Source organism: Equus caballus, chromosome 23, assembly GCF_041296265.1.
Source record: "Equus caballus isolate H_3958 breed thoroughbred chromosome 23, TB-T2T, whole genome shotgun sequence".
In the NCBI taxonomy this organism is placed as follows: domain Eukaryota; kingdom Metazoa; phylum Chordata; class Mammalia; order Perissodactyla; family Equidae; genus Equus; species Equus caballus.
In genome coordinates, this window is record NC_091706.1 from 46,749,505 (window position 1) to 46,774,208 (window position 24,704).

General features: G+C 37.2%; 1 long non-coding RNA gene across 1 annotated transcript in view; it reads right to left on the minus strand.

Annotated features, from left to right (window-relative positions):
- Positions 1-2,838: 2,838 nt before the first annotated feature.
- Positions 2,839-24,704, minus strand: part of LOC138920421 (uncharacterized) — a 57,396-nt gene continuing 35,530 nt past the window's right edge. Inside the window, exons 2-3 of the long non-coding RNA XR_011431574.1 lie at positions 9,651-9,697; positions 2,839-2,932 (exon numbers count right to left, since the gene is read on the minus strand). This is a non-coding gene — a long non-coding RNA (uncharacterized lncRNA). The remainder of the gene's footprint in view (positions 2,933-9,650; positions 9,698-24,704) is intronic.

Below are 24,704 nucleotides of genomic sequence, written 5' to 3' on the forward strand. Positions count from 1 at the left end.
CTGAGCAAAAAGGGATTTGCTGACCATTTAGTCCAATCTTGTTTTACAGTTGAGAGAATAGACGCCAGAAGACTTGTCTACAGTCATTCATTCACCTAGCAAGCCTCAGAGACTTGGCTAGAAATCCAGCCCCAATCATATATAAATGAGGGGCCCTCCAGGGACTTTAGCAGATAATAGTCGGATATTTGGGTGAAAACCTATTTTGTTAGCTGATATCAAGGCTCTTCCTAAGGAAGAAATGGTTTTGCCTTAGGAAAATGCCTTGATAACCTGCTTGGGGCTAAAGTTGGAGCCTGGTGGGAACAGTGGTTAGGCCAGGCTGCTCCATATGGGAAATGAACATGGTTTAAGCACAGGAACTGGAGCCCATTGACTGAAATGGCCAAGGGGATTTTAAGAACAGAGATGTCTAATATTTGATTTTATGCTGTTGCAACAGTGGAACAACTATAAGCTATAGAGTGAACAATAAATTTAGTAGAATCGGAAATCACAGAGGGGAATTATCAACTGCTGGTTAATTATGGAAATATTGGGGAGGACGTTGAGTTTCTTGCAGGGCAAGAAAAGGAGTTTTGATACAGTTGTCTTTACATTTTAGGGTACAATGTGTCCCCAGTTTAGATATGGGATATATGGTACAATAGCTATCAGCTATTGTGCAGGCTTTTATGTGCTAGGCACTGCCATAGCAACTTTTCGTGTGTTATTTGTAATCCTTAGAACATCTCAACAAAATAGTTATTATTATCCCTTTGTTATAGATTAGGACACAGGCTTAGAGAAGTAAAAAATTAGATCCAGATGTTACCTCCTCCATTCACTTGCAGGGTGGTCTTGAACAGGTCATTTAATCTCTGAGTATCTATTTCCTCACCTATGATGTGCAGATAATAACTACATTAAGATTTAACATGTGAACTAACTATTATGCAAATCACCTAGCAGAGTGTCTTAAATATAGAAGATGCTCAAAAAGTGGAAATTAGTACAAAATACACATAAGTTTGGAAATATTTCTTAAAAGTTGAATGAGGCATAGTTAAGGGAACTAAAATATGATGCATTCTCTATTCATTCTCATTCACAGTCTACAAACATGATTGATGAAGTAAACTGAAATAGTCTATTATGACATGACGTCGACACATTTTCCTCTATTCCTAAAGTTTAATTTGCTAAAGATTGGGATTGCAAAAAGCTTGACCATATTTAACACTTTTTATTTCCCTCTTCTTGTTCCTCTTACTTTCATTCTCCTTTGCTCTTCCTTTTTAAAATTTTTTTTTTTACCTTAGACACTGTTTTTACATAAAGTGAATATTATAACCTAACTCAAAGGGCATCCCCTGGCCTGTAGCCCTTGAAGAGGGATGTTTGGTTCCTATTCTTTAAAGCTAGAACCTAAGCTCCCTGAAAGGAGAGATGTTTGTTTTGTTCCCTGTTGTCTCTCAAGCGCCTGGGACAGTGCTTAACACACAGGAGACCCTCAGAAAGTTCTTCTAGAATCAGTGAAAAAGTCTCTAAAATATTTAATTTATCAATTCTTCTTACATTATCATGCCATAGGATTGTACTGCTAGTAATCACTGTGACTGTAAAAGAAATTTTTGCTGGTGGGCCTCAAAAGTGGTTTGGAGTAGAGCCCCTGTGGATGGTGGGGAGGCCGGATGCTCCTCCGTAGGATTGGGGTGGGGAGAAGACACTGCCTGCTCAAGTTCTGGTCCCCAACCAGCAGTGGGCACCTCGATCTCTCAGGTGTTAATGGCCAATGGTAGCTCTATTTCCTGGTTGTGGAAACTGAGGTGTAGCAAAGAACTTATTAAATGGAGTGCGGAAGCCCTGGTATCATTAGTGGTTTTCTGACCAGTTGACCACAAGGCCTCCCTGTTTAACTATTTCATAGCAACTGCTTGAAATGTCAGACATTCAATAGCCCAGCTACTTAATCTGCACATGGAAAAGAACAAAATCATAGGCACAGAGTACTGACTTACCTCTTCCTCCCTCCCTCCCTCCTTCCCTACCCTACTCTACTGCAATGTGTTTTCGTTTGTGTTTTCTTTAGTCAACTGCTAATTCTCCCCAGAGACTAATGTAACTTCATAGCTTTCTAAATTAGAAGGGTTTGCTGAAGAATTTCTCTAAAGTCTCTGCACTTTAAAGGCTAGCTGGAACACTCTGCCAACAAGAATTTGAATTTGGTGTAATTCATGGGGAATGCTTAAGAACTTGGCATTCCTGACATCTCTGCTGTCTGCCGCGCGCGTTACAACTTCAAGAGCCCTCACTGCTGCTTTTGCTAGACACACAGACCTTGACTTCTGACTTTCCCACTCCCTCTGCTCAGGAGAAGGAACCGCTGGGCCCAGAATGGCTTCCCCAGAGAAGGCAGTTGTCCTAAGAGCTAAAAGCCCAATATGTCTCAATTACTCATATGTAGGTTTTGATGAAAGTAACCTGGGACAGTCTGAGAGAGCCTTGAAATCTCTACACAGGGAAGGAGAAGTCCTTGGACAAACGACATCCAATGCCATTGTTAAGAGGTACAACAGAAAGATTGGAGTGCATTTTTAGGGACCTGGTCAGGCAGCTACTGGGACTTTCCCATAGCCCCAATCAGAAGATCATTGGATTTTCACTAGAGTCAACCAGTCTGCTGGTTGATCTATGGGGACTAGAAAGCTAAAAATATATTCCCAAGAAACTGATCTTTTGTAGAGAATGGACAAGAATATCTACACTGTTTGCCATATAAACATCCGTGAGATTAATAATGAATTTTAGAAACTATACACACACAGACAGGATTTGTAGGTAAGAAATAAAGCATACCAGCTTCTAAGGCGAATCTCCTCCACATCTTTTCCTCTTTTCTCTCCTCTGTTTTTCATCAATTGGTTGAGGTCATACAGCTGTGATTCAGGCCCTGGTGACACAGATGAATCAGAGATGGCACAGGGGTCCAGAATTCTTGGCTAGCCTTACAAGAGATTGTTCATCTATCAACCAGAAATGATGCAGGGCTCCGATTCAGTAATGGTGGCCCAAAATGTTAGCAAGGCTATTTTGGAATTGTTCCTATTACTTCGGCAGAGCCCGTTCGCTTCTTTCTGCCTCTTTACCTAACACTCATGGAAAAAAATCGATAATGGGAAAAGCGTCTTTAATTCTTTGAGTATTCCCCTAAATGCCTGGGTATTACCATGTTATTTTTTATTGTTTAGCCTCCCATATGAAACACTTCTCTCAGGTCAGGTTGAAAAAGTAAGACCTGATATATCCAGGGAAAAAAGTCAAATTGATGGTAAAAATTATTAATGTTTTCCTGAGCCCCAGCTTTAGGCATAGGTTTCCTGGCTGGCCATGTGCTAGGTCTCTCAGAGGATATCTTTTAAGCAGACCTCCAATCAAGTTAATTTTAATTCACTTTCACTTTTAAAAACATTATTGGTTAAGAGCTTGGACTGGCGAGTCTTACTGGTCTAAGGTTCCACTAGTGGCTAAACCACTTATTGGTTGTGTGTCTTAGAAAAGCTGTTTAACTTTGAAGACAAACTTTCTTCACCTGTAAAAAGAGGAAAATCATATTACTCACTGGTTGGTTATGAGACATAAATGGGATAGTGTGTATCAAATACTTAGTATGGTCCCCAAGCTAAAAGGCAGCTGGTTTAACAGTATGATGTTGGGGTCTAGGGCTTGATTTAGCAAATGAGGCTCACAGCTGAGAATAAAGAAAGCCCTGAGAATAAAGTCAGCGCTCTACATTCGATGTTTAGAGAAACATCACTTGTGGAGTCCTGCCCCCTCTCAGGGCAACTAGGAGAAGCCAGCTCACTTCAATATGGAGCTGAGGGAGGCTGGAGGGAGGACAGAGGACAGAGAGGGAGGGGCAGTTCTGTTTCATGGGAGTGCTGGTGAAAAATGGCTACTCCCTCATCTTACTTCCTTGTGGGAGGGAGAACAGGAGTGCTTCCCTTCAGTGAAGCCAAATGAGAGGGACCTTAAAAATTGAGGCAGGGGCTGGCCCCTGGCGGAGTGGTTAAGTTCGCATACTCCGTTTCAGTGGCTGGGGTTTTGCTGGTTCAGATCCTGGGCACGGACCTAGCATTGCTCATCCGGCCATGCTGAGGTGGCATCCCACATAGCAGAACCAGAAGGATCTACAACTAGAATATACAACCATCTACTGGGGGGCTTTGGGGAGAAGAAAAAAAAATGGAAGAGCGGCAACAGATACTAGCTCAGGGCCAGTCTTTTTTTTAAAAACAAAAAAAAAATTTGAGGCAGCTGCAATATCATCGCCCACAGGTCTTCTGTTTAGCCACTAGCTTGCTTTCTTGAATTTGCCTCCTAACACAGGGTAACAGCATTGGAGAGACACTGAGCTTTCCAAGGAGTATGGAACGGGGACTCCATGAGAGCCGTGCACCCTGAATGGGAGTGGGGGAGCTCATGGGTCAGATGAGGATAGGGGGCCAGCGTTGCTGGGGAGATCACATGGAGAAGTGGGGTCTCCTAGAGAAAGTGGGAGAGTTTCCCAAGGGACTGGCAATGCTTGGAAAGACGATGGCTTTGAATAGAATATGACAGTGAAGCTCTAAAATGAACAACTGAATCATAAGAACAAAATAAAGCCATTTTAGTAACTGTCCATGAAATCAACCGATCTGTTAATAGAACTCCCTACTAATGGAGAAAAGGGGAGCTTGCTAAATTATATTTCTGTCATCTTGGAGCCAGTAAACAGAATGCGAAATATTTTCAACATCTTTGAGGCCCCAAGAGGATCAATCTAAAAAAGTAATATCTCTTCTCGGATTTTGTGACATTTACTTTCTTCATTTCATGGAATTTCTATAGGCTTAGAACAGTGTTTCTCAACCTTTAAAAAATTTTTTTATTTTTGTCCGCATAGAAGTGTTTTTAGCTTTTTTTTCGAATTGTTCCTCCCTTGTGAAATCTTAATACCTCAGCCATACCATATACCTCTTTATGTACTCTATGGATATTTGTGTTTTCTACATAACAAGAGTAAGATATCTTTCACCCCTCAAGAACCAATTGTCACCCCTTTGTGGGCAATATTGTTGCTGTTGGGAATGCATAGACTAGATTGATAGAAAGACAAGCTCCTAGCCAGCTTGGGCCTGAGTTTCCTCATCTCTAAAATTCAGAATTCAATTCAATAAACGTTTCTTGTGAGATGAAAGAGACACGGGCGCTCTTCTTGAAGAGATGGCTGCAGTGTGTTCTACACAGGACATTTCCAGGATGTAATATCAGTGCCTCCTTTTGCAAGATCTATGATGGACATAGTCATTTTCTTTGGGTGGTGTGGCTTTATGGGACCCTAAACATTTTTTTCTTTTCTGCTTTTAAAATTTTTATTCTATAATAAAAATTAAAGAGTTTATTTTTGATTGAAAAAGAATTCTCAAAATGTTACAGCTGGAAGGACCTTACAAATCATCTCATCCAAACTTCCTCGGTCCTCAGACACATATGGAAGAGTCGCTGCTGCTGGCCACTTGATTGACTGTAATTATTCATCTGGTGCCATAGTTTTAGTCCTGACTCTGTCACCCACAAACTGAGTGACCCTGGTTGAATTATTGACCATTTCCAGGTCTCAGTATTCTCTATGAAATCTAGGAGAAGCAGAGGACTTTCCAAAGCTTGTTTAATAAAAAAATTTTAAGTTTCTAAGGTTTTGTTTTTCTTTATGTACACAGTGAAGTTGTGCCAATATTCAAAGACAATGTTAAAAATTAATGTCGCATATTATTTCATAAGACAGTGCACCTTCACTTTAGGCATGAAAACTGCCAATAAGCCAGACTGTATGTTAGCCAATGATACTGACTCTTTCTTTCATTTTTCACATATTTTCCTAGATCAGCTGAAATCATTATCCTAGTTCCATCATTCTTTTTGGATGCTTTCTTTCTCTTCCTTCAGAAAGCACAATGGAAGTTCTGCCTGATTTCTTTATGATGTTTGAACTTTGATTTTCGGTATATTGCCTAACATTTTAATTCTCAGTTTAATGATCAGCAATTTACACTATTAACTAACATTAAATTGAGTTGCTATTATTGGAAGATTATTGACAATAACTTGTTACGCTCCCTCCTGGATCTCATTTACCTCCATGGTATTCCTTAACATCTTCTTTTTGTCTGTAGGACTCAGGCCAAGACTGGCTAATTCTTTGTCATGATTTAGCACCAAATCATTTTGATTATTCTCTGATGTGTATTCTCAGAATGTCCTCCTATAGCATCGATGCAGAACTGCACATAGCAACATTCCCTCGTGAAATTTCATCAGTACTTTATGTGATGCCAAAATAACATCAACACCATAAAATATGCTTCATAATAATTTTACTTGCTTTTCTTTCTCAGCTGTCAAAGATCATACAGATGGTTTGGTGAAAAGTCCCCATTGACTCCCACAGAGTACCCTTCACATTTCTATTTGATAATAATTTTAGACTTTCATTACTAATCATTTTTTATTATTAAAACAGCTTTGTTTTGAGAAGTGGGATAGAAACAATTTTCTCCAGATGAGAGGATGGTAGCCCTTGGCTGGGGGGTGGGAAGAAAAGATTCATCACAGCTCACATATTCTCTGTGGAGTTAATTCTGGTTTAGAATATTGTAGGGAAGGAAAGAGAAAGTTGACAGGGTCATCAAGGGAAAACCAATGTCCTAGGACAGGAATGTCCAATAGAACTTTCTGCGATGATGGAAATATTCAATCTGTTTTATAAAATACAGTAGCTATTGAGTGCTTGAAATGTGGCTCTTGTGTTTTAGGAAATGAGCTTTTAAGGTTATTTAATTTGTCTTAATTTAAATTGAAAGAGCCACATGTGGCTAGTGGCTACCATATTCACAGTCCCAGGAAATAATATAACTAGAACTGGGGTCCAAAACCCGGTTAAAACGTAATCATGTATCTCTGCTCCACTGTTTAATAACTGTGTTCCTGGGGAATATTTTACCTCACCTTAATTACATAGGGACAATCATTGTACCTGTGTCTTAGGGCTGTTGTGGCAAGTAAAAGAGATAATCCATGCAAAACAATTGACGTGTGCCTTTTACATTATTCTTGTTATACATGTCAGGTATTAGTTTAATTATTTCTTTTAAAAGGAGTGGTTTACACACTAGAGTCAGGAAGCTGAAATAAAGTGTTCAGAACCTGAGGTTGGAGTTCTCCTCTATTTTCCTCTCACAAGAATGCCATTAGTTCTAGAACTGAGGAGGTAGGAAAATCCTTCCTGAGTGAACCTTGGGATCAGGGACCTAAGCTTCCTAAAGTTAATATAATATTCCCTCTGAACACTCTTTGCTCATTCTCAACATTTGCCTTTCTTCCTATTTCATTTTGTGTCATTGTGAAAAATTTAAGAATGTGGAAGTTCTTTCTAGAACACTTAGTTGGCAGTGGTCGAATTACTTCTGGTTGTAACTTCATGTTCCCTGTAAGGCATTTGTGGAAATGAATAGACTTCTGTGGAGAAACCTTCAAATGCCATTTTGAGGAACAATCACCACCTTTGCAGGTCATTTTGGAAAGAGCTTGTGTTTGTATCCCTTGATTTGTTGTGTCAATCCTTTCTATCCTCAACGAGAGATTAGAGCAAGCAATTGAATTGAGTGTTCAATTGTATTAATAGGGATGGTCTTAGAATGGTGTGACCGACTGGGAGGGAAAAATTCACTTGCTTATTGACCAACATGAGTCAGCTATCTTTCGCGTGATGCTTTCAAATATGCACTATAAAATTAAATTCCATAAACCTCGCCTTTGGAAGCAGCACAGGAATTTAAGGTGCATTTAAGTAACAGTGGATTGTTATTGAATGTCAAAGAAAGCACTTGTAGCACCTATGCTAATGGAAATTAAATCCATAATCAGTGATATGACAATCAATACCTCATGTGGACCCAATATACGTTAGTCTTTTCCTCTTAAGAGTCAGAATAATAAGAAACAGCTTTTGACTTATCTTATGCTTCCTTCTTACTTTTCATTTTTGTATGCTGTCAACGTAAATGGAAAAGGATGTTTGGGCTTTTCTCCACCTTTCCTCCAGAATTAAAGCTAACTTCTTTATTCTGTGTCCTGCTCCAGATTGTATGGGGTCTGATGGCTACTACAATTACGCCCGTGTCCTTTTAGGAGCACACAAATGTATGTGTCCAAACTCCTCATCTGGTGCTGAGTGCCCCCAAAGCCCAGCTTGTACATTCGGTAAATCTAAACTCATAAGCAAGGGCGTCGGAGTACCATGAGCAATAAAAAAAAATAAAACCTGTAGTGTCTAGCTGAACATGCTGTCCTTCTGCAGAAGATAATTTATAGTTTGTTTTCTTTCTCTTGCTGAACTGCCACGCTCTACCTTTTGACCTCCTTTTTTTTTTTTTATGGGAATGTGGGCAGTTCACACTGTTCTCTATTTTCCTAATGATTCTCACTGATAACGATAAAACGTGATCCCAATATAAATTAATTAAAGATTTTCATTAAATTTCAATCGTGGAACATTTTAATAGACTGACTGCCTCAATTGTTTTTGTTTCAATTTGTGAAACACAAGGCTTCTTGAATCATGATTCCTAATATTTTCCTGGGAATGAGAACACATTAAAATCTTAATTAGTCCCTTAAGCTTTACAGACATTATTTTATTTTTATGTCTGATGCCAGTTTAGCACAAAAGTACTTTTACAGTAATTTTCCTTTGGAATTCTATTTTTTATCTGTGAGGTTAGACTTAGACGTTTATGGAGAACATGTACAGGGGAGGGCAACTGTTATATCAATCATATTTAATCAGTCCCTTTTTTTCAGAGTTACTTGCATCCTGAAAGTAAAAAGGATATCTAAGCTAACATAACGATTATTACCTAAAATCTTTTTTTTTAAAGAATGCAAACATTTAACTGTAGAATGCCTGGCAAAGAATTTATTTATTATTACTAGAATGCTGTTCACTTTGCTATATTAGATGTTTAGTTTTCAATCCAAACTGGCATATTATTGTTAAGCAATTATAGACTAACATTTTATTTTTATTCCAAATTATTAAAATTCAAGGTGAGAAGGAGGCCTTTGTCTTGTAAGTATGACTTTTTTTTTTGATTCTTTTCAGACAGTTGAGACTAGTTCTCTCTCCCTGAGGTTGTCCCAATGGGATATTTATATAAATCAGTTTGACTCTATTAATATACTGTATTGATCTACGATTCATCTAATTGTTGAGAGGATATTAATGGATTCCATTAGTCCATTTTCTAATTTCCACATGTTCTGAGGACAATAAATCTCTAGTTCATCTACTTGGAAGGAAGAGCCAGTTCCAATAGAACCAGCTGAAAATAGGACAAAGGACATTTCTAGTGAAATTCATTAGTGCAAATAAGATCTATTCAAGTCTCTCTTTTAGAGATGCAATTCCTTTAAAAAAAAAAGAGCAAATCTGCTGATAGTAGTATATTTACAAATACAAATGTGTAAATGCAGACCTACACAATATCTTTCCTGTGACTCTAGGGGTTACCATCTAAGGAAGAGCAGGACCCGTCCTTATGCCTGTCCCAACTGACCTCCGGCGCTCTTACCTGTGGTTGTGATACTGATTTCCAGTAGTGTGGTCGACGAGAGATACCTATTCAACCAAAACAACAAGGCCTACTTATTAGGATTCTTTATAAGCAAAAGAGAAAATGTTTGTTAAATGCCTAGCACAGTGCCTGGAACACACAGTAAGGGCTGAATATACAGCAGCTATTATTATTCCTGGGGCCACTTTATCATCTCTAGTAATTTAGACAATGATGGCATGGGTTGTAAACAAGTGTTTTCCATCAATCTCTTTCCAGAGTATTCTCTTAGCTGTTTCTCTTAAAACAATCAACAATGGAAAATCAAATATAATCTTGAACTCTAGAGCAAGTCTGATAGAATTTTTAGCTAAACAATGCTTAATCCATCCATGCCAAATAAAACTACCTGGAATCTCGTAAGATTAAATTGTTAGACCTAGAATGTTGAAAGGACAGTGAGAGGGGAGCCCGTCAATTCCCTTATGATCCAGAGAAGGAACCTGATTCCCAGGAAGAGAAAGAACTTCCCGAAGGTTCCAAAGTCATTGAGTTTAATAGGCCAGGAGCATAGCTGAGATTTTTCATGTCACCAGTCTCATATTCTTTCCAACATATCGCAATGCTTCCACCTTAGTAAACACTAATTTGGGAACCACACTTCCTTGTGTGGCTTTAATGTATATTTATTGAGTGCCTGCCATGTGCAAAATGCTATGCTTGATGTTGTGGAATATGTGAAGATAAACAGGAGCTTGGCCTTCAAATAAACATGTATATATATGTTTCTATGTAATATAATTATATATATAACTTCCTCATATATAAATTACATCACATATAACACCTGAGGCTCCATATGGTCCAATCTCTGTGTAGTGTAACATATAAAGAAACAGCAGCGTCTACTGGTTCTTTGAAAAAAACTTAAATTTTGAAGGTTCCTTAAAGGGAATCTTCTAGACAGCACACATATATCAGGAATCTTCTCCCCTTTTCAAATTTCTCACTCAAAGTAGGTGCTAAATCTCTTCCCCTCTCACCCACATACCCCTGTGATCGCCCTTTACCGCCATCTTCCCTACCTTATATGCTTTTTCCTAAAAAAAAGAAAAAGAGAAGGATAAAAATTAGCCTTCCTGTCTTTCCAAACTTTTTATTGGTGAATTTTCTTTTCCCTACCTCGTAACTAACAAGTAATACTGTGTAAAAAAAGAAGATGAGAGATCTGTGACAAGGCTGGGTGATTGACTATTTTATGCATTATTATCGAGGATACTGTTACTAAACAATATTCTGATCATGACAAGTTGCTTATAGATGGTCACCTGATTTATAGCTGAGCTTCAATGGCCCCTCACATCCTACTCCCTAAAGCTTTGTAATTATTCAAGCAGAGAAAGGAAGACCTGTGAATTACGATAATTCTAAAGTATTCAGGTATACTGAAGTAGAGAGCACAGTATTCTCTTAACAGTTTGCATAAGAATTTCTCTTACATGAAGGAAAACTGCCTTTTTTGGAAAAGTTGTTGATATACCTGTTTGGATTAAATAATTCGAAAGAAACCAAATGTGAAAGATCATCTGTCTTGTACAAGATGAGAGAAACACGTGGTGATTTTGGAGGGCAGAGAAGATGAAGAATGGAGGAGTGGATGCAGGGCCTCTGAAAGAGCATGGTCAGAGTTTCCTTCATGACCCCCAAATTCTTGGGTCATTTTACGTCTCCCTCAAGGCCATCCCACGTTTCTTTATCAATAAAATAAATCATCCTATGCCTCATGGATTTAAGACTTCAAGCAAGAAATGATGGTTTCTCATCCTAAAAGACCATTGACCCTAATATGTAAACCGAGCTAAAATTAGACATCTGCTTAGCTGTCTGCTATAGTAAAGGCATCATGGATTTTAGCTCGTTTTTATTTTAACCTACCAAACTAGTAAAGTGACCAAGATTCTCATTGCATTCTATTTCTGCCAGATATATTTCCTGAGTCTTCTTGTATCCCAGCTATCTTAAAAGTTATCTGGGTGCTAATATGTTGTTGTACAGTTTTCTCTCCCTCTTTTTATGGATGCTGTTTCTCTGTTTTAGGTAGTATTTTCCAGCTCATCTTTCTGTATGTTTCTCATCAGTGGTTTTGTGATACCCGCTATCATTAATCTTCCACACCACAGTTTTGTCACAAGGCGTTCCACACTGCTTGCTAAGACTGCAAAATAAGGGTATAGGGTTTTCTATTGTGAATGTTTATTGACATGTTAACTCTCTGTGAACGCTTCTACAGGAAGCACTGTATAACTTCCATCCTCTCTAGACCTATCACGGCATTCAATGAATACTTATTGAGTACTGAATGCTTATGAAACTTATGGAGAAATTAGAGGTAACCCATCAAATAGATTCCAGTCACATAGAACTAAAAGGTAAGCTGCTTCTACTCTTCAGTTTCTATGGGACTTATTTTAAGCAACCAACGATTGAATATTATTGTATGTGCCAGGTGCATTACGCACATGAACTCATTTAATCTTACTGATAAGTATAAAAGTAAATATCATTATCATTATTTTAAGGATGTGGAAACTGGTGCTCAAAGAAGTAATGTAATTTGCCAGCTAACAGAGTGGTAATAAGTAGCAAATGAGAGTTTGAATGTCCTGTTTTTCAAACTCAATAGCCTTTGCTGGCTGCCACCAGACCCTGGCTAACCTTACAAGGCACAAGTAGATCAATAGTTAGTAAAAGTGAATCCTAAGAAAAAAATTAGCTACATTATTTTCTCTAATTTCCAAGGAAATTGGAATTTTCTTAATAGTGATAATTATTTCTATAATTATAAAGATTATAAAAATAAAATATTCTAGGGCCAGCCCCATGGCTGAATGGTTAGGGTTCTGTGCGCTCTGCTACTGCCGCCTGGGTTCGTGGGTTTGGATCCCAGGAGCGGACCTGCCCCACTCATCAGCCATACTGTGGAGGCATCCCACATACAAAGGAGATGAGGATTGGCATGGATGTTAGCTCAGGGCAGATCTTCCTCACAAACAAAACAAAACAAAAAATAAGATACCCTGAAGAATATTTCAGGCAAGTGTAGAATTTGTAGATGTATAAATATTATTAACTTTTCAGAGTTTGAAAATATGTTGGACATTCGGTGTGAAGCTGTGTTGTGATGTTGGCCAGAAAAGTGCAGAAGGCCTCAGAAGTTTCCACTATCACAATGTACATCCTACCTTAACTCCTCCCTTGACAAAAAAATTGAGTTTATTCTATAGAGGCATAAATACACATAAAAAATTCTTATTGTATAATAGTTGGTGGATTTGTTGGACTCCAGAGCTTGAATTCAAATGGTATTCAACTATATATAGTCCACTTGAAAATTTAGTTATGACTTAGCTACTTGTTTAACATTTGAATCAAACCTCTCCTAAAAAGTACTCCATCCGGGAACGTGGTGTTGGGTACTCATGAAATCACATTTTGGAATTTTGACATTTTGTAAGTTAGAAGTGGGATTCCCAGTTTTATGTTGGTACTTTGGGATAATACAACAAGTAAACCATAATAGGCATCATATTTTACTGAGAGAATGAAGCACATTTGTCCTGTTTATTATTATGTTAATGAAAATGTGTAGAATATTGAGGCAAATATCTTCTTAACATTCAGAATAATATAAAGGGCATAGGTCAGGAGTTCTGTATCTTGATTAATTGTAAAATTTGCTCCTTTTCTTCTTTCCCCCTCCATCCCCTCTCCCTTCCCTCCTTTCTTTCCCCCTCCATCCCCTCTCCCTTCCCTCCTTTCTTTCCCCCTCCATCCCCTCTCCCTTCCCTCCTTTCTTTTTTCTATGCAGATAACCCTCTCTCCTCTCCAGTGTCATTGACGTGTGTACTGAAGTGACTTGGTGTTGAACACCAAGAGGTGTTCCATCCAAAGAGGTCCATAGTAGATGCAACTGAGACTATTTAAGTGGAGTTATTCTGGAAAAGACATTCTCTTACAGGTCTCTTTAGACAAAAGAAAATATATGTGTTGTAAACATAAGTTTTAGTGGGTCAGTGCTTCTCCCCAAAACTGTGCTTAATTGGTGAGTCACTATTTCACCCTCCATTACTTGGAGAATAGTAAGAATAATCTTTAATTAGTATTTAAACAAATATTTCCACTGCTTTATTATGGCATATATATATATGTATACATATTCCCTTAAAAGTTCACACAGGTCTTACTTCCATAAAATGGTCAGTTTCTGCCCCATTCAAACATTTTCAAAACTGGTCAGTGGTGACAAACTCATCTTCAGCGGAACAGTGTGACTGAAGTGGATAGGAAAACATTATCAGTTTCTGCTCTTCTTACTGGCAATATTTTTATGTTCTTAGAACTATTTTCTCCCAGGTTTTTCTCTTCAAGATTTCCAAATAAATTGTCTTACTATATTTAAAAAATCTAATATGCCATCAGTTGTAAGATGTACTGTCATCTTATGACAATAAGGGAGAGAAAGATGCTGCCAACTAAACTTAGACAGACACACTATTAATTATCAGACACATCCAAACTTTAGAGACATTAAAATGTGAAAATCTTTGCATCTTAGAATTGATGAATGCTGTATTTTTTTTTTTATCAGTAATTCTATCCCCCAAATGAAAGCAAAATCCAAAATGTATCACTTGTACTTGACTTGGTGGGTCAAGCTTAATCTGATGCATTTAATAAATGTGATGAGTGACTGAACTGAGAGGTATTAAAATTTAACAACCAATTTATTTAATATGGATGAAACTCTGCTATGAATGAAAGGAAGACACAGAATCTAAGTTGCTGTCAGGACTTTCAGTATAGTCAGCCCATTATTTTAACTTTGGATAAATGTCTTTTGTACTCTCGAAAAATGTAGTGATGTGGATCTGGAAAACCTTATAGCTATGAAGCATTACTAATTACAGTAAAATGTGAGATTGTCTCGTAAATAAAAAATGAAATCCAAAGAAATAATTGTTTTGTGAACTATACATCTATTCCATGGATAGGATAGATAACATGTTTGTGAAACATTTAATTTCTGCGTCAGCATGACAATGTTTATCTTATTTATTCAATAGTTTCTGCCCCCCGGGAATATATTTATAAGCCTACCCAACCTTCTAGTGCATAAATTACTTTGTGGAACAAAATTAAGAACTTGCAAAACAACATAAACTTTTTGAGGTCACCAAGTTACCATTAAGTAAATTATTGCTTCGCAGCCCTAAATGGTACCTAGTAGCCAGGAAGAGTTTAATGCACCTTTCAAAGTGCCTAATTTACTCCCAGGGAGTAACGAACTAGTGGACAGGCCTTGGATGATAAATTACACATTGAGATGCATTTTCCCAAGTGAATTGGACTCAGTGTTGTCTGACTAAAATTAATGCCTCACATTTATTTCAAACATGTGAAGGCAAAGGTCTACAAATAGTTTCAGAAGTCTAAAACAAGACCATTCCATCTACCTAAATGCAGTAAAGGGCAAGACAAATTCAGTTCTATAAACCAGGATTGCTGAAGATACAATTGGCCAAGACAATTGAGTGAAAACTATCCTATGTGTAGTTAGGAAGGGTTACTGAACAAGAAAAACTCAGAATAAAATCTCATCTGAAAGACAGCTACACTTTTTGCAATCCTTGGGTGTTCCAAAGAATTTTAACCTGTCCAACCTTGCAGACTCTATCATGCTTGCCAGGATCACAGCCCAAGGTGGTATGTCTCCAGGCCATGAATGCTGTTGTGTGTATTTACTAGATGATGTCTGTTGCAAAGAACTTCTAAACTATTTTTGCCTTTTGAACACTTTCCCTGTGTTAGCCTCTATGATCTCAGAGAGATTGCATAAATGTCTGGTATCCTACTTCTTATTGCTTTTCCTTTGGGGAATGATGAAAGAATCTGGAGTCGTTTCTGAATCGTAAGGCCCTGAACTCATATGATCCTCAATTCCAAATAGCCTCAAGCAACTAAAACTTAAAACTACACCTACTTTGTATGATCGCATTTGTGCTTTCACTGATGTCTGAATATTTACTCCATTTAGTATCATATTTAAGACCAATATGACCAAATGAAACTCTATTAGATGGTAAGACCAGTGAGGACAGATTCTAAGGCGAAGTAGATTGTGTTGCTGTTTGCTGAATATTGACATTTTTTTTGCCCTGGTGTTCCACTCTGAAAGAGATTAGGTATCCCCACTCTGTTGAATTCAGAAATGGTCATGGGAGGAGCCAACATGTAATACTTCAGCATAGAAGTGTTAAGATTCAACATGTGCTTCACCATTTCTCTTTTCTGTCACAAAACCATCAATACACCACACAGAGTCTCCTCAATCGTCTGGGTCTCCTAAGTGAAGGTGGTGAGGGAGGAGAGCCACCATTGACCATGAAAGACCTGCAGCATAAATGAGGAAGGATATTTGATGTTGTAAAGCAGTGAGATTTTTGCGTACTTCCTTACTAAGCATAATCTATCTGACCTTCACTGGTACAGTGAACAACGCCTACCACGTTGTTAACTGTTCAGTAAGTATTTGTTCAAGCCATCAACTTATGGATTTTTGTAACAAATCATTGTTCGTACCACCTAAAACCTGGGTTTGATGTATCATAACTGCCTGTGTGTGAAATAAAAACCATAAAACATTATTTTTCTCTAGCCTTGCACCCACAGTAGGAATAGTCCCTCTAAATTTTTCCTTTGGGAATTTTGGGGACATTTCTTCTGTGCTTTATCTTACATTTTATTCTTCTCTCCAGTTTTCTTGGGATCATGTCTTCTTTGCTACCAGTGGCAGAGAGGCATATGTGTCACCAGTTGTCACCTGAACACACTGCTGTTGATGATTTTAGACAGTGATAGCATCAAAGATGAACCTGTTGACTAATATTGAGGATATCTATGTCATCATCTATCATGCAGGACTCTGTCCTTCTTACTTTCTCTTCTTATGAGCTAAAACTTTTCACAAAGTGATTCTTTTGTTTTCCATTTTTTGTTTATTTTAGTAGATTCCCATCCTTGGAATCTATCATGAGTTCCTAGGAGGTGAGCTAGAAGACAATCAGAATGACAGGCATCGTGCCTTACTCAGAATCTTACCTCTCTCCAATTCTGGCTCATTGTCTTTGAACTAAATTTGTATAATAATAGCTAAAATCTATTGAAGGATTATATGTCAGCCCCTGCTCAACGAGCAGTTGAATCTTTACATCATTCATAGATGATAAACTGAGAAACAGATAAGTTAAATAACTTTACCATGGTCACATTGCAAGGTCACTCAAGCTGTCTTACTTAGAAGCCAGCTATTATACTTCTCAACTACATTTGAACTCTTTTTAAAAGTTTTTCACTTAGAAGTTCCCTTGTATTCTTACATAAGCAGAGCCCTGGTGGCCTCATTCCTTCCACTAATTTTTCATGCATGTAGAGGTCCATCTCCATACAGGTATGACCTAGTGTCAGCTGTCATGTTGTTGACAAAAATTAAATGGTGAGCATTTCAGATATCACCATGTCATTTTTTTATGGCACAATGTTTAAATTAACATCATTATATTCATTTTATTATTCAAACTCCATGACATATTTGGAAGCAATGAAACTGCATTTATTTTAAACTATGATATATTTAAAATATTTCAGCTAGTATATATTCTTATTTCTTTTTAAAAAATTTAGTGATGGACCATGGAATTTTTTTTTTTACACAAAATGTTTTTCTCCAATAGAACAACAGGACAGCTTTGTCAGTTTGTGTGGCATACCATGTTGGAATGTGTAAAACAAATCTAAGTTCAAACCGTAATATGGCTTTGACATTATAAAAATCCTATGAGAAGTAATCAATTATAGTCCAAATATTAGTGGTATACCATGCTGCAATTAACATGCCCTCCTCTATTTATAATGAAGATGGAAAATATGGGAAATTATTTATAATATGATTATATATGAATGATTAAAATTTAAAATTATATGCGTATTATATTTACAACCACTAAAAGTGCCTGTACATATGCAAATACACAAAAACTGGAATGGAATAAACCCTAATCATAATAGCTGTGTTAGGTTGTGAGATTTGGGGGCAATTTTAAAATGTTTGTTAGTTTTTGCATAAAAGTGAAAAAAAACTATGAAAATAGAACTTAATGTCTTGAAAATTGGTCTCAACAAATTTAGTGATTATACATAATGATGGATTTAATTTCTAAAGTTACTTTTTTAGTTCTATTTATTAACAATTGAATTGTTGACTACATCTCACTTCTTCCAACCATATTGTTCCCCATGCTCTGCCTGTGAAATTGAGAGGAGTGTAGTAAGGTGAGTGGAATGGTTTAAAGAAATAAGATAAGCAGAGATCTTATCATGACTCCTTTGGGAATATGTAAGGTAATAAAACTCCAGAGTTGTTTTTACTGGCAAATATTCAAATACCAGCCTTTGACTTAGAGCTTAACCGGTCAAAAGTTGGTAAGGCAAGCTTCTATGAAATGTCTGTGAATAAAAGTTCCTAAGCTAAATACAGAAATTGCCAGACTGTGCCTGAATTTTATTAGGACCACTTTAAAGATCTAGTAACATACACTGAAAACTATAAGATACTGGTGAAAGAAATTGAAGAAGACACAAATAAATGGAAAGATATTCTGTGCTCATGGATTGGAAGGATTAACATTGTTAAAATGCCCATACTACCCAAAGCAATCTACAGAGTCAATGTAATCCTTACCAAAATTCCAATGGCTTTCTTCACAGAAATAGAACAAATAATTCTAAAATTTGTATGGAACACAAAAGATCCCAAATAGCCAAAGCAATATTGAGAAAGAAGAACGAAGTTGGAGGTATCATGCTCCCTGATCTCAAACTATACTACTAAGCTCTAATAATAAAAACAGTATGGTATTGTTATAAAAACAGAGACACAGATTAGTGGGACAGAACTGAGGGACCAGAATTAAACTCATGCATATGTGGACAAATGATCTACAACCAACTCAAGGAGCCAAAAACATACAATAGAGAATGGATAGTCTCTTCAATAAATGGCGTTGGGAAAACTGGACAGCCACATGCAAAAAGAATGACACTAGAGCACTATCTCACACCATCCATAAAAATTAACTCAAAATGGATTAAATACTTGAATATAAGATCTGAAACCATAAAATTTCTAGAAAAAAACATAGATAGTAAGCTCCTTGACATCAGTCTTAGTGCTATGTTTGTGGATCTGACTCCAAAGGAAAGGGAAACAAAAGCAAAATTAAACAAATGGGATCACATCAAACTAAAAAGCCTCTGCACAGTGAAGAAATCACCATCAAAGAGAAAAGCCAACCTACTGAATGGGAGAAGATATTTGCAAATCGTATATCTGACAAAGAGTTAATATCCAAAATATATAAATAGCTCACACAATTCAACAACAAACAAAAAGACAAATAGCTCAATTAAAAAATGGACAGATGATCTGAATAGACATTTTTCCAAAGAAGACATACAGATGGCCAACAGGCACATGAAAAGATGTTCAAGGGGCCGGCCTGGAGGTGTAGTGGTTAAGTTTGCGCACACTGCTTTGGTGGTCTAGAGTACAGGGGTTTAGATCCTGGGCACAGACCTACACACTGCTCATGAAGCCATGCAGTGGCAGTGTCCCATATACAAAATAGAGGAAGACTGGTACAGATGTTAGTTCAAGGACAGTGTTCCTCAAGCAAAAATAAGAACATTGACAATCGATGTTAGCTCAGGGCCAATCTTCCTCACCAAAAGAAAAAGAAAAGATGTTCAACATCACTAAGTATTAGAGAAATGCAAATCAAAATCACAATGAGATATCACCTTACACCTATTAGAATGGCTATTACCAAAAATATAAGAAATAAGCGTTGGAGAGGATGTGCAGAAAATGGAACACTCTAGCATTGTTGGTGGGAATGCCAACTGGTACAGCCACTGTTGAAAACAGTATGGCGATTTCTCAAAAAATTAAGAATGGAACTACCATATGAACCAGCCGTTTCACTTCTGGGTATTTATTCAAAGAATACAAAAACCCTAATTTGAAAAGATATATGCACCCCCATGTTTACTGCAGTATTAGTTACAATAGCCCAGATATGGAAACAACCAGTGTCCATCGATGGATGAATGGATGAAAAAGATGTGGTATATATGCCATATAAAGAATGAAATCTTGCCATTTGCAACAACATGTATGGACCTTGAGGGTATTATGGTAAGTAAAATAAGTCAAACGGAGAAAGACAAATACTGTATGATTTTACTCATATGTGGAATCCAAAATAACGAAACAGATTAACAAACAAAACAAAAACCAAACAAATTCACAGATGCAGAGAACAGATTGCTGGTTACCAGAGAGGAAGGAGGTTGAGGGTGGGTGAAATTGGTGAAGGGGTGAAGGGGATCAATTGTATGGTGATGGATGGTAACTAGACTTTCGGTGGTGATTAAAACACAGTGTATACAGACGTCAAATTATAACGTTGTGCACCTGAAACTTATATAATGTTATATACCACTTTGTCTCAGTAGTAATAAAAAAGATTTAGTAACAAAGGTCTGAACTATGTTCCCTTAATTCTACCCAAAGTAGTTCATAAACCAAAGGCCAGGTTCAAAATCAGAGACTTTTGTATCTGGGAGGGCTGGGAAATAGGGAGCACATGTACAGCCACTCTTCTTTATCCAAGGCAGACATGAATAATCTATTTAGCATTTTCATGATATACCCACACTGCGTTTCAAATCCTTTCCAAGATACACTCTAGGCGATTTATATCAATTGATTGGAGCTATCATATGAAATGAGACTATTTGACATTCCATACTTAGCCCACTGTTTTTTCACATGAGGGTCCTGAGATCCCTAGATGGAGGTAGGAAACAAATTCTAAGCATTTTCTATTTCCAAAGCACTGTGATAGGTATATGGCATGCAGTCTTTTGAAAACGGTTGCTGACATTCCCATTTGACAGGTGAGGTAATAGTCTCAGAGAGGCTAAGCAATACACAAGCTTGCACGTCTCACTTGCTACAGATACACAACTGAAATGCAATTTTCTTGATCTCTAGTCTAGTACGTTACTGTATTTTGCACTACCACCGAGCTGTAAAATAATGCGATTCTTTCTCTGAGGAAATTAATGGGTGATGTTAAAAGAATCCTTCTCGGGTCAATGGCAGCCACTCATCTCCCCATGAACCAGAAGAAACAGACTCATAAATAATAAACCACTATGCATAGCAGCCACCTGGCACCTAAATATTAATAGTGTGTATGTGAAATACTTTTACATAACCATATTAAAGGCATTTATTTAATAAATGTCAGGGTTTGAAAAATTACCACTTTGGGTCACTGCTGGCCACTAAATTCTACAGTCTGGCTATTAGAGAAGTGATTTTGAGACATTCCACTGTCCTGGGTTTTTCTTTCCAGGAAAAATTGTATCTTCCAGTTTGAGGTCTAAAATTTGCAAACTTCATTACTATTTATGAAGTTTGAGCCATAGTGACTCTTCACAATTTCCACTCCCTTCCCTCGACTCAAATTTTGCAATTCCTAAGGAACCCGGGCAGCTCCGTCTGGAATATTCTCCACAACACAGAGCAGAATCAGGGGCCTCTGCCTGGATGGAGAATCAGGCTTCTACCCTCAATGATTCAAATATTTGACCCCTTCTCCAGCTCCTTTTGGGAAAACTGACATCCCAAGAGGGAAGTGTTTCTGATTAGGAAAGTTTTCCGCTTCTCTCCTAGATAAATCACATTGTGAATTACTTTTATTGAATTCCTTTCCATTTGTTTCCTATTTAGTTTTTGTTTCATTCCCTCTAAGGTCTCATACATCCCTTCTGTATAGTAAATTCTAATCTGTTTTCAGAATACATATGCAATTGATGAAATAAATATTAGGAGGAAGGGTGGAATGAAAAAGAATCCAGCTAATCTTGATTGTATATTTAAGGCTTATTCGAGAACTAAATCTTTCTCCACATCTCTACCCCCACATCAATATATTATCTGACTTCTGTAAAAACAAATGTAACAGATACAATTTTTTTTCTTGTTAATTTTAAGCGAGACACAGAAAATGCCATCTACACACCTTGGACTTTGGCTGATTTCCCAAACGCTACATCTATCCCAAGAAACTTCTGCTGCCTTGTCAGTACAATTCTTGCTAGCCTGACTTCATAATCTCTAGCATCATTTTCTACTCTTGCTCTTCTAAGCAGAGCCATGAGGGTGGCAAGGAAATTCTCTGGAACATGGCAAGGGTAGCATAATGGGAACCTTATAAGGTTTGTGCTGGCAGCAAAAGCGTAATTCACACTGGCCAGGAGAGTTGATCATACCACATGTGGTTTTGTGGTATGTGCTTAGGGTTCTCAATAATTCCTGTCCATGGTGTAACCAAAAGCATATCACAATTGGCCGTGTTCTAACAGGTGATATACTGTTTTAAATCTCATTGTATTTAGTAGCCTAACTTCCTAGGCAAAGTTTGGTGCTCTTTCACATCTTAGGACTACAAAAATAATGCCAGCTCCTGACAAATATGAACAATCATGTTTACAATTGATTGTAATATATTTCATTCCGTTTAAATAATACTTGACCTTTAATTATTTATTAGAGTAATACATATTTTCTGTAGAAGAAGAAAATAGAAATCACTCCTAATCTAATAACTAAGATGTAACCACTGAGAACATTTTGGCTATTTCCTTCTAGTATTTTCCTGCACATTTAGTTACATATAAATAATCACATAATTGAGAGAATACTGTACATACAATTTGTTCCATCCTTTCTTACTTATGCTATAACGAGTGTTTCCCCATATCCAATTTGAAGTCAAGATAATGGATATCTTTGAGAAGAAAGGAGAGGGTAGTGTTTAAGAGAGGCTGTGAAGTAGTTTCTGGCGTAATGGGGATAATTTTTCTGGAACTGGATGGTGGTTACAGGGTGTAACTCTCTGATAACTCATCAAGTGTATACTTACAATTTGTGCACATTTCTGTTCTGTATGTAGTACTTCAATAAAAGATTTATTTAATACAAAATCACAAATTAATGGAAAATGATTCACAATGATTGCATTAACATTCCATTATAAGGCTCCACTGTGATTGATTAGACCATTCTTCTATTGTGAGGTATTTGTCATTTTCTAATATTACAAACAATACTGTTATGAATATATTTGTACTTAAATATTCATTTGCATCACATTCACTTTGGGTAGAGTTCTAGAAGTATTTGCCCCTTTCCTGAGGAGAAATTACACGACAATGGGGAAAGAGATTAATGCAAGTGAATTTTTTGCAATTGCATTCATTGATGGGGTAAACATGGCGGAGCCCTCAAATTCTTACAGCTGTAGCCTGGGACAGAAGATGTGGCTGTTAAATCCTGAGTTGAGTCCCACATGGAACTTGGATGACAGGTGTGATATTCTTCATCCCAGCAAAGAAGCACAATCGTGTTCAATTGAGTAAACCATTTTTGAATACCAAGTGCATGGCAGGACACTCCTAGACCCTAGGCTACAGAGATGACAAAGACACAGCCCTGCTCTTGTTTAGAAATGAGAATCGACACCAGAGGAAACACTTTCAAACCAGCGTGGATATGAACGCTCCTCCTCATTTCACAGACCTGGCATCTATATCTTAGAATAATAAACTTACTTCAATGACTGGTGGTAAGGACTAAATTAAAGAGCATTTATGAAGTGCTAGACCGGGGTGCTATTCAAATATTTAACAATCCACGTATACTAGCATCGACCAATCAGAACAAATGCTGGTTCAGACAAAATGGAGGCCGGTGGTAAAGAAGTGCCTTCCGTCCAAATGCATTCTGGCTGAATGCTTTGTGCTCTAACCCAGAGTAGGTACTGACAGTGGTTAGTTTTTGGTTCTTATTCTTTTATTTCCAGATAAATTGAAATTTTTCTTTACTTCCAGATAAAGTAAAACTTCGTCAAATTCAAATCTGATATTTGAATGACGTTATTTTGCTTTCAAATATTTGGAGAAAGGAACCCAAGAGGTGTGATTTGTGCTCAAACATTCTTCCTTTAATCTTCACCCAACGGTAGTCATCAGAACCCTTCAACTGTCCTCTGTATTCAACGCTTATTTCTGATGCCGATGGCCACCCAGCTTGTTGTGAGAAAAATTACCATCACATACTCCTAAAAATTGGTAATGAATATAGGAACTATGTGTGTTTGGGGGGTGGAATTGGGACATGAAACCTAGTTATATAAATATAGTAAATGAAAAATCAAAAAACCCAAAACCTGATATTCTGGGAGCAAGTTTCAGATTTTCGAGCACCATAAAATTGTTTCAGAACTGTACTTACTTTACTAAAGTCAAAGATACTGATTATTACAGAAAGTTGAAAAATAACTACAATGATGAAAAACGGTCATCAATTACTGTAGATTTATTTTTTTTTAGGTGATTATGGTTAAGCAACTACCGTTCAACAAGAGCAACTTGGAAATATGTTAACATTTATTCTTCAAATTGGGAAGATAAATACTTTACACTATAGGAATGATCCATTGGAGTTGTTCAAATCTCACAGCACCTTTGAGTTCCTATGACAATTCTGCGTCTTGCTGCCATCTCAAGACTTTCTCTTCATACGTAGGTGGTTTGGAACCAGGAATGAGACTATACGATGGTGTCATTATTGCAATCAAGGATGAACGTTTTCTGTAAGTTCATTTCAAGGGGTGACATTCAAATGCCTGTGGCATAATGTGGCTTATATTGTACCCAACACATCACTTTGCCTCTGAAAAGTGCTTAATACCCATTGCAGGAGCAAATAAGGATAGAATGAATGTTTCTGGGACAGCAGAGGTAATGTGAAATCTTTGGAAAGAATACATATTATTTTTATCTGGGGGATATGGGTTAAAGATTCGATTCCATCAATTATTA